The sequence below is a fragment of the Mustela putorius genome, unplaced genomic scaffold (assembly GCF_011764305.1).
Source record: "Mustela putorius furo isolate JIRA1106 unplaced genomic scaffold, ASM1176430v1.1 tig00000659_pilon_pilon_pilon, whole genome shotgun sequence".
Classification (NCBI taxonomy): domain Eukaryota; kingdom Metazoa; phylum Chordata; class Mammalia; order Carnivora; family Mustelidae; genus Mustela; species Mustela putorius.
The window spans coordinates 273,467-284,137 of record NW_025421436.1 but is presented as its reverse complement, the minus strand read 5'-3'; the positions used below and the strand labels follow the sequence as shown (position 1 = coordinate 284,137).

The following is a 10,671-nucleotide window of genomic DNA, read 5'->3' as shown; positions in this document are numbered from 1 at the left end:
TGGCAAGACCAATGTCAAGGAGAAGTTTTCCTATGTTTTCCTTCAGGAAATGTAATTTCATGCATCACCTTTATGTCTTTAATCTATTTCAAGTTAAGACTTATGAGTGATATAAGGTTCCAGTTTCATACTGTTTATGTGACTATTCAGTTTTAAATATCATTTATTGAACAGACTATCTTTACCCATTACATATGTTGGCCCCTGTCAAGTATTAGGTGACTGTATGAAAGGATTTATTTCTGGACTCTCAATTCTGTTCTACTTGTTTATTGGTCTGTTTTTATGCCAGTATATGTTATTGTTTTGAGCATGAGGGCTTTGTAGTATAGTTTCAAATCAAGAAGTGTAATTTCTCTTCTTCATTCTTTCTCAGAACTGCTTTGATTATTTGTTGTCTTTTATGGTCTCATATAAATTTTAGGATTCTATACTTACTTCTGTAAAAAAATAATATTGGATTTTTTAAAAGATTTTTAATTTATTTATTTGACAGAGAGAGATGACAAGCAGGCAGAGAGGCAGGCAGAGAGAGAGAGAGGAAGAAGCAGGCTTCCTGCTGAGCAGAGAGCCTGATGCGGGGCTCGATCCCAGGACCCTGGGATCATGACCTGAGCCGAAGGCAGCGGCTTAACCCACTGAGCCACCCAGGCGCCCCTAACATTGGATTTTTGATAGGAATTGGATTTACAGATGGTTTTCGGTAGTATGGACATTTTAACAATGTTAATTCTTACCATTCATAAATATGAGCTATCTTTCCATTTGTGTCTCCTTCAATTTCTTTATCAATGTCATAGTTTATGGAGTACAGATCTTTCATCTTCTTAGTTAAATCTATTCCTAAGTATTTTATTATTTTTGATGCTATTGTGAATTAGATTGTTTTCTTCATTTTTTCAGATAGGTCATCATTAGAGTGTTAAAATGCTCCTGTCTTGTGCTTACTTTGGCAGCACATATACTAAAATTGGAATGATGCAGAGAAGATTAGCGTGATCACTGAACAAGGTTGACATGAAAAACTGGTAAGCATACCATATTAAAAAAAAATGAAACAAAACAAAATTCTTGTCTTTTATATATTGATCTTGTATTTGGCAGCTTGACTAAATTTGTATATTCAAATTTTATTGTGAAGTTTTTAGTATTTTTTAACATGTAAGTTCGTGTTATCCAAAAAGAGAAAATTTTACTTCTTCCTTTTTTTTTTTTTTCTGAGACTCTTATTTCTTTGTGTTCCTTGTTTCTCTGGCTAGGACATCCAGTACTATGTCAAATGAGAGTAGTGAAAATGGACACATTTGTCTTTTTTCTGATCTTTAAGGGGAAAACTTTCAAAATTTTTGATTGAATATGAGATTAGCTCTGGGCTTGCAATATGTGTTTTTTCTTTAATGGATTTTTTAAAGTATTTTTAAAAATTTTTTATAAACATGTAATGTGTTTTTATCCCTAGGGGTACAGGTCTGTGAATCACCAGGTTCACACATTTCACAGCACTCACCATCACTCACCATAGCACCTGTCCTCCCAAATGTCCATACCCCCACCATCCTCTCCCAACACACCTCCCCCCAGCAACCCTCAGTCTGTTTTGTGAGATTCAGTCTTTTATGGTTTGTCTCCCTCCCAATCCCATCTTCTTTTATTTTTCTTTTCGTGCGCCTGAAACCGCCTATGTTGCATCTCTACTTCATCATATCAGGGAGATCATAGGATAGTTGTCTTTCTCAGATTGATTTATTTCTCCAAGCATAATACCCTCTAGTTCCATCCACGTCATCACAAATAGTAGGATTTCATTTCTTTTGATGGCTGCATAGTATTCCATTGTACATATATACCACATCTTATTTATTGATTCATCTCTTGAAGGACATTTAGGTTCTTTCCATAGTTTACCTATTGTGGACATTGCTGCTATAAACATTTGGGTGCATGTGCCCCTTCAGAATGCCACGTTTGTATCTGTAGGGTATATACCCAGTACTACAATCACTAGGTCATAGGGTAGTTCTATTTTCAGCTTTTTGAGGCACCTCCACGCTGTTTTCCAGAGTGGGTGCACCAGCTTGCATTCCCACGTACAGTGTAGGAGGGTTGCCCTTTCTCCACATCCTCGCCAGCATCTGTCATTGACTGACTTGTTTATTTTAGCCATTCTGAACGGTGTGAGGTGGTATCTCATTCTGGTTTTGATTTGTATTTCCCTGATGCCGAGTGATGTGGAGCATTTTTTCATGTGTCTGTTGGCCATTTGGATGTATTCTGTGCAGAAATGTCTGTTCATGTCCTCTGCCCATTTCTTCATTGGATTATTTGTTCTTAGGGTGTTGAGTTTGATAAGCTCTTTATAGATTTTGGATACTGGCCCTTTATCTGGTATGTCATTTGCAAATATCTTCTCCCAGATAACTTCTGAGAGTCATCTTTTGGCTCTGTTAACTGTTTCCTTTGCTGGGCAAAAGCTTTTTGATCTGATGAAATCCCAATAGTTCATTCTTGCCCCTGCTTCCCTTGCCTTTGGCGATGTTCCTAAAAAGAAGTTGCTGCTGCTGAGGTCAAAGAGGTTGCTACCTGTTCTCTCCTCAAGGATTTTGATGGATTCCTATCTCACATTATGCTTCTTCATCCATTTTCAGTCTATTTTCATGTATGGTGTAAGAAAATGGTCCAATTTCATTTTTCTGCATGTGGCTGCTCAATTTTCCCAACACTATTTTTTGAAGAGGCTGTCTTTTTTCCATTAGACATTCCTTCCTGCTTTGTTGATGATTAGTTGGCCATACAGTTGAGGGTGTATTTCTGGGCTCTCTATTCTGTTTCATTGATCTATGTCTGTTTGGGGGACAGTTCCCTACTGTCTTGATGATGACAACTTTGTAATAGAGCTTGAGGTCTGGAATTGTGATGCCAACAACTTTGGCTTTCTTTTTCAATATTCCTCTGGCTATTCGAGGTATTTTCTGGTTCCATATATATTTTAGGATTATTTGTCCCATTTCTTTGAAAAAAATTGATGGGATTTTGATAGGGATTGCATTAAATGTGTAGATTGCTTTAGGTAGCCTAGACATTTTCACAATATTTGTTCTTCCAATACAGGAGCATGGAACATTTTTCCATTTCTTTGTGTCTTCTTCAATTTCTTTCATGAGTATTTTAGAGTTTTCTGATTATAGATTGTCTCTTTGGTTAGTGTTATTCCTAGGTATCTTAGGGTTTGGGGTGCAATTGTAAATGGGATTCACTCCTTAATTTCTATTTCTTCAGTCTTGTTGGTTTAAAAAAATGCAACCAATTTCTGTGCATTGATTTTATATACTGACACTTTACAGAATTCCTATACAAGTTATAGCAGACTTGGAGTGGAGTCCTTTAAGTTTTCCACATACAGTATCATATCATCTGAAAACAGGGATAGTTTGACTTCTCTTTTGCCAATTTGGCAAAATTTGGATGCCTTTAATTTCTTTTTGTTGTCTGATTGCTGAGGCTAGGACTTCTAGTACGATGTTGAATAGCAGTGGTGATAACAGACAACCCTGCCGTGTTCCTGACCTCAGCGGAAAAAGTATTCAGTTTTCTCCATTGAGAATGATATTTGCAGTGGGTTTTTCATAGATGGCTTTGATAATATTGATAATATGTGCCCTCTATCCCTACACTTTGAAGAGTTTTAATCAGGAAGGGATACTGCACTTTGTCAAATGCTTTTTCAGCATCTATGGAGAGTATCATATGGTTCTTGTTCTTTCTTTTATTGATGTGTTGTATCACATTGATTGATTTGCAGATGTTGAACCAACCTTGTAGCCCCGGAATAAATCCCACTTGGTCGTGGTGAATAATCCTTTTAATGTACTGTTGAATCCTATTGGCTAGTATTTTGGTGAGAATTTTCGCATCTGTGTTCATCAAGGATATTGGTCTGTAGTTCTCTTTTTTGATGGGATCCTTGTCTGGTTTTGGGATCAAGGTGATTCTGGCCTCAGTAAAAAAGAGTTTGGAAGTTTTCCTTCCATTTCTATTTTTTTTGGAACAGTATCATGAGAATAGGAATTAATTCTTCTTTAAATGTTTGGTAGAATTCCCCTGGGAAGCCATCTGGCCCGGGGCTTTTGTTTGTTTGGAGATTTTTGATGACTGTTTCAATCTCCGTACTGGTTATGGGTCTGCTCAGGTTTTCTATTTCTTCCTGGTTCAGTTGTGGTAGTTTATATGTCTCTAGGAATGTATCCATTTCTACCAGATTGTTGAATTTGTTGGCGTAGAGTTGCTCATAGTATGTTTTTATAATTGTTTGTATTTCTTTGGTGTTGGTTGTGATCTCTCTTCTTTCATTCATGATTTTATTTATTTGGGTTCTTTCTCTTTTCTTTTTGATAAGTCTGGAAAGGGGATTATAAATCTTATTAATTCTTTCAAAGAACCAGCTCTAGTTTCGTTGATTTGTTATATTGTTCTATTGTTTTTGTTGTTGTTGTTGGTTTTTTGAGGTTTTTGTTTCTTTATTTGTTTCTATTTCATTGATTTCTGCTCTGATCTTTATTATTCCTCTTCTCCTGCTGGGTTTAGGCGTTCCTTGTTGTTCTTTCTGCAACACCTTTAGGTGTAGGGTTATGTTGTGTATTTGAGATCTGAGAGAGAAGCGTGGTTGCACACGTCTGTCGCTGCGCTCCCCAGGAGCAAGTCTGGGGAAGGCGCAGCACGCCGCCCCCAGAGAAGAGAAGGAGCCGTTGGCCTTGTGGTCGGGAAAAGGTTGGGAGGCAGGAGAGCCTGCCCTGGCAGGAACAGCAGGCTGGTGGCAAGACAAATGTCACTGGCTCCCTGCGCAGAGAGAGAAAGCCTGGCTGCTAAGGAGACATGAAGGGACGACTAGGGCAGGGGCGCGTGCTTCACTCTGAGGAAGGAGTCTGGGCAGAAGGCAGGCCTGTCCTGTGCCTCTGGTCCCAAGGGGACAGCATCTCCTTGAACAACTGTCCGTAGGGCAGACTTGGGCTAGCTACCTGGCGCCATACCCCGAATTCGCAGAAACAGCTCCCTCGAGAAATGTGCAGTCAGAGCCATCTTCCTCCAAGATGTGACAGCCTCGTCAGTGGCAGGCTCCCCATTCCAGTAAAAGGCAGTGTTCAGGGATCCTGTCGCATCTCCTCCCTGTGAGGAGGCACTGACCTAGTCCTCGAGAATGCCTGAAGGCCAAGGCCAAAGGCCAAGTATGCATTGAGTGCCATCCTAGGCCACGCACACTGCTGCAGGGTTGTGGCTGTGTCTGTTTAGTTCGGCCTGGCAGGGTGAACCCAGGGCGCCAACATGGAGCCCAGGAAAGCAAGGCCCAAGAGGCACCAGCTCTCCTGTGGCTCTTCTTCCCTGCCGCGACAGAGCGAACTACCAAAGCCTTGTTGAGGAAGCAGCAGCGAAGTGCGGTTTGCGCCAAGCTGAAAACCTCTGCGAAAGCATAGCAGTCGCTGGGAAATCAGAGTCGGTTCTGTGGGCTGCTTTTGTTGCTTGCCTTGGCCTAGTATTCTCAGCATGATGGGAGAAACCCGCATAGAGCGAAAGCCTCTTTGCCTGGGCATCCCTTCTGTGGAAGCTTGGAGGAGGCACGGGGTTTAAGGGGAAGGAGAGGGATCAGTCCCCAAAGCTCCCAATTTAGTGCACGGGACGGTGTGCAGGGATCCTGTCACCTCCTCTCTCATGTGTTAAAGGCACTGGCCTAGACCCCGAGTCTCCCTGAGCGCCGGGGCAAAAGGCAAACCTTACCTATGCCAGGAGATGGTAATAGGCATAGAGTGCCATGCTAGGCCAGGCATGCTGCTGCAGGGTTGTGACTGTGTCTGCTTAGTTCGGCTTAGCAAGGTGAACCCCAGGCGCGAACCTGGAGCCCGGGAAAGCAAGGCCCAGGAGGCACCAGCTCTGCCTCGGCTCTTCTTCCCTGCCTCGACAGAGCGAATGACCAAAGTCTTGCTGAGGAAGCAGCAGCGAAGTGCGGTTTGCGCCAAGCTGAAATCCTCTGCGAAAGTATAGCAGTCATGGGAAATCAGAGTCGGTTCTGTGGGCTGCTTTTGTTGCTTGCCTTAGCCTAGTATTAGAGGCACGATGGGAGAAACACGCATAGAGCGAAAGCCTCTTTGCCCTGGCATCCCCTCTGGGAAAGCACAGCTTTCTTTGGGAAATCAGAGTCGGGTCTGTGGGATGTTGCCTGCTGCTTGCTGGAGCTAGTCTCCACAGCAAGGTGTAATAAACCCGCATGGAGCGACATCCTCTTGGCCTGGTGTGGGGATGCTGTTGCTGCTTGCCTGAGCTAGTCTCTGCAGCACGGTGGAAGATACCCGCATGGAGCGAAATACTCTTTGCCCTAGCATCCCTTCTGCCTGAGAGAGAAGCGTGGTCGCACACGTGTGTCACCGAGCTCCCCAGGAGCAAGTGTGGGGAAGGTGCAGCACGCCGTCCCTGGGGAAGAGAAGGAGCCATTGGCCTTGGGTCGGGACACGCTCGGGAAGCAGGATAGCTTGCTGTGCACGAACAGCAGGCCAGTGGCAAGACAAGTGTCACCGCTCCCTGTGCGGAGAGAGGGAAGCCTGGCTGCTAACAAGACATGAGGGGACGACTAGGCAGGGGCGCGTGCTCCACTCTGAGGAAGGAGTCTGGGCAGAAGGCAGGCCTGTCCTCTGCCTCTGGTCCCAAGAAGACAGCATCTCCTTGGCCACCTGTCCCAAGGTCAGTCGGGCTTGCCCCCAGGTGCCATACACGGAACTCGCAGAAACAACCCCATGGAGAAACGGGCAGTGAGATGCCCTCTTCCACCAAGATGTGGCAGCGTTGTGGGTGGCAGGGGGTGTGCCTGGGAAGGAGTGGAGACAGTTCCCAATCCCAGTGCCCAGGCCAGGTGCAGGGATCCTGTCGACTCCTCTTTCCTGTGGTGAAGGCACTGGCCTAGACCCCGAGTCTGCCTGAGCGCCTGAGCAAAAGGCAAAGCCTTACCTACACCAGGAGATGGTAATAGGCATAGAGTACCATGCTAGGCCACGCACTCTGCTGCAGGTTTGTGACTGTGTCTGCTTAGTTCGGCTTAGCAAGGTGAACCCTGGGCGCGAACTTGGAGCCCGGGAAAGCAAGGCCCAAGAGGCACCAGCTCTTCCGCGGCTCTTCTTCCCTGCCTCGACAGAGCGAACGACCAAAGCCTTGCTGAGGAGGCAGCAGCGAAGTGCGGTTTGCGCCAAGCTGAAAACCTCTGCGAAAGCATAGCAGTCGCTGGGAAATCAGAGTCGGTTCTGTGGGCTGCTTTTGTTGCTTGCCTTAGCCTAGTATTCGCAGCATGATGGGAGATACCCGCATAGAGCGAAAGCCTCTTTGCCTGGGCATCCCCTCTGGGAAAGCACAGCATTCTTTGGGAAATCAGAGTCGGGTCTATGGGATGCTGCCTGCTCCTTGCCGGAGCTAGTCTCCACAGTACGGTGTAATAAACCCGCATGGAGCGAAATCCTCTTGGCCTGGGCATCCCCTCTGCCTGAGAGAGAAACGCGGTAGCGCCTGTGGAAAGAGCCTTAAGGAAAGGGGCACGTCTGTCATTGCAGAGCAACGGAAGCCTGGCTGCTAAGGAGACACGAGGGGGATATTAGGGCAGGGGAAAGGGCTCCACTCTGAGGAAGGAGTCTGGGCAGGAAGCATGCCTGTCCTGAGCCTTTGGGCCCAAGGAGACAGCAGCTCCTTGGCCACCTGTCCTTGGTGGAGACATGGGCTTGCCACCAGGCGCCTACCCTGAAGTCGAGAAACAACTCCCAGAAAGAACTGGCCATCAGATGCCATGTGGAAGCTTGGAGGAGGCACGCGGTTTAAGGGGAAGGAGAGGGGAAGGTCCCCCAAAACTCCCTATTCAGTGCACGGGGCGGTGTGCAGGGATCCTGTCACCTCTCCTTTCCTGTGGTGAAAACACTGGCCTAGTCCACGAGTCAGCCTGAGTGCCAGAGTAAAAGGCCAAACGATGCCTACCCCGGGAGATGGTAGTGTGCTTAGCGTGCCATCCTAGGCTACGCACACTACTGCACGGTTGTGGTTGTGTCTTTTTAGTTCGGCCTGGCAGGGTGAACCGAGGACGCGAACATGGAGCCCGGGAAACAACGCCCAAGATGCACCTGCTCTCCTGCAGCTCTTCTTCGCTTACGTGACAGAAGCCTTGCTGAGGAAGCAGCAGCGAAGTGCTGTTCGCTCCAAGCCAAAGCTTCTGCGAAAGCACAGCATTCGCTGAGAAATGTTCTGCGGGCTGCTGCTGCTTGCCTGAGCCCAGTCTCGCGGTGGGAGAAACCCGCATACAGTGGTAGCCTCTTTGCCTGGGCATCTCCCCTAGGAAAGCACAGCATTTGTTGGGAAATCAGAGTTGGGTTTGGGGATGCTGCTGCTGCTTGCCTGAGCTAGTCTCAGCAGCACGGTGGAAGATACCCGCATGGAGTGAAATACTCTTTGCCCTAGAATCCCCTCTGCCTGAGATAGAAGCATGGTCGCACACGTGTGTCACCGCGCTCTCCAGGAGCAAGTGTGGGGAAGGCGCAGCACGCCGCCCCCGGGGAAGAGAAGGAGCCCCTGGCCTTAGGGTATGGAAAATTGAACAGCCACATGCAGAAAAATGACATTGGATCATTTCCTTACAACATACATGAAAATAGACTGGAAATGGATGAAGAAGCATAATGTGAGATAGGAATCCATCAAAATCCTTGAGGAGAGAACAGGTAGCAACCTCTTTGACCTCAGCAGCAGCAACTTCTTCCTAGGAACATCGCCAAAGGCAAGGGAAGCAAGGGCAAGAATGAACTATTGGGATTTCATCAGATCAAAAAGCTTTTGCCCAGCAAAGGAAACAGTTAACAAAGCCAAAAGATGACTCTCCGAAATTATCTGGCTGAAGATATTTGCAAATGACATACCAAATAAAGGGCCAGTATCCAAAATCTATAAAGAGCTTATCAAACTCAACACCCTAAGAACAAATAATCCAATAAAGAAATGGGTAGAGGTCATGAACAGACATTTCTGCAAAGAATACATCCAAATGGCCAACGGACACATGAAAAAATGCTCCACATTACTCGGCATCAGGGAAATACAAATCAAAACCAGAATGAGATACCACCTCACACCTTTCAGAATGGCTAAATTGAACAAGTCAGTCAATGACAGGTGCTGGCGAGGATGTGGAGAAAGGGCAACCCTCCTACACTGTACGTGGGAATGCAAGCTGGTGCACCCACTCTGGAAAACAGCGTGGAGGTGCCTCAAAAAGCTGAAAATAGAACTACCCTATGACCTAGTGATTGTAGTACTGGGTATATACCCTACAGATACAAACGTGGCATTCTGAAGGGGCACATGCACCCAAATGTTTATAGCAGCAATGTCCACAATAGTTAAACTATGGAAAGAACTTAAATGTCCTTCAACAGATGAATCAATAAATAAGATGTGCTATATATGTACAATGGAATACTATGCAGCCATCAAAGAAATGAAAACCTGCTATGTGTGATAACGTGGATGGAACTAGAGGGTATTATGCTTGGTGAAATAAATCAATCTGAGAAAGACAACTATCCTATGATCTCCCTTATATGATGAAGTAGAGATGTAACCTAGGCGGTTTTGGGCGTACAAAAAGAAAAATAAAAGAAGATGGGATTGGGAGGGAGACAAACCATAAAAGACTGAATCTCACAAAACAGACTGAGGGTTGCTGGGGGGAGGTGTGTTGGGAGAGGATGGTGGGGGTATGGACATTGGGGAGGGCAAGTGCTATTGTGAGTGATGGTCATTGCTGTGAAATGTGGAAACCTGGTGATTCACAGACCTGTACCCCTAGGGATAAAAACACATTATATGTTTATAAAAAATTAAAAAATAATTTTAAAAATCCATTAAAGAAAAAACACATATTGCAAGCCCAGAGCTAATCTCATATTCAATCAAAAAAGTTTGAAAGTTTTCCCCTTAAAGATCAGAAAAAAGACAAGTGTGTCCACTTTCACTACTCTCATTTGACATAGTACTGGATGTCCTAGCCTGAGAAACAAGGAACACAAAGAAATAAGGACTCCAAAAAAAAAAAAAAAAGGAAGAATTGAAGTTTTCTTTTTTGGATAACATGAACTCACATGTTAAAAAATCCTAAAAACTTCACAAAAAATTTGAATAAACAAATTTAGTAAAGCTGCCAAATACAGGATCAATATATAAAAGACAAGAATTTTGTTTTGTTTCATTTTTTTTTAATATGGTATGCTTACCAGTTTTTCATGTCATCTTTGTTCAGTCTTCATGCTAATATTCTCCGCATCATTCCAATTTTAGTATATGTGCTGCCAAAGTAAGCACAAGACAGGAGCATTTTAACACTCTAATGATGACCTATCTGAAAAAATGAAGAAAACAATCTAATTTACAATAGCATCAAAAATAATAAAATACTTAGGAATAGATTTAACTAAGAAGATGAAAGATCTGTACTCCATAAACTATGACATTGATAAAGAAATTGAAGGAGACACAAATGGAAAGATAGCTCATATTTATGAATGGTAAGAATTAACATTGTTAAAATGTCCATACTACCGAAAACCATCTGTAAATCCAATTCCTATCAAAAATCCAATGTTAGGGGCGCCTGGGTGGCTCAGT

General features: G+C 44.4%; 2 non-coding genes across 2 annotated transcripts; one reads left to right on the top strand and one right to left on the bottom strand.

Annotated features, from left to right (window-relative positions):
• The first annotated feature begins 940 nt into the window (after nt 1–940).
• On the top strand, nt 941–1,047 carry LOC123392876. Its single transcript, XR_006607561.1, has one exon. It is a non-coding gene; the product is annotated as a U6 spliceosomal RNA (small nuclear RNA).
• Nucleotides 1,048–10,261: 9,214 nt separating this feature from the next.
• Nucleotides 10,262–10,368, bottom strand: LOC123392878. The gene has a single exon (XR_006607563.1). It is a non-coding gene; the product is annotated as a U6 spliceosomal RNA (small nuclear RNA).
• Between the last annotated feature and the right edge of the window lie 303 nt (nt 10,369–10,671).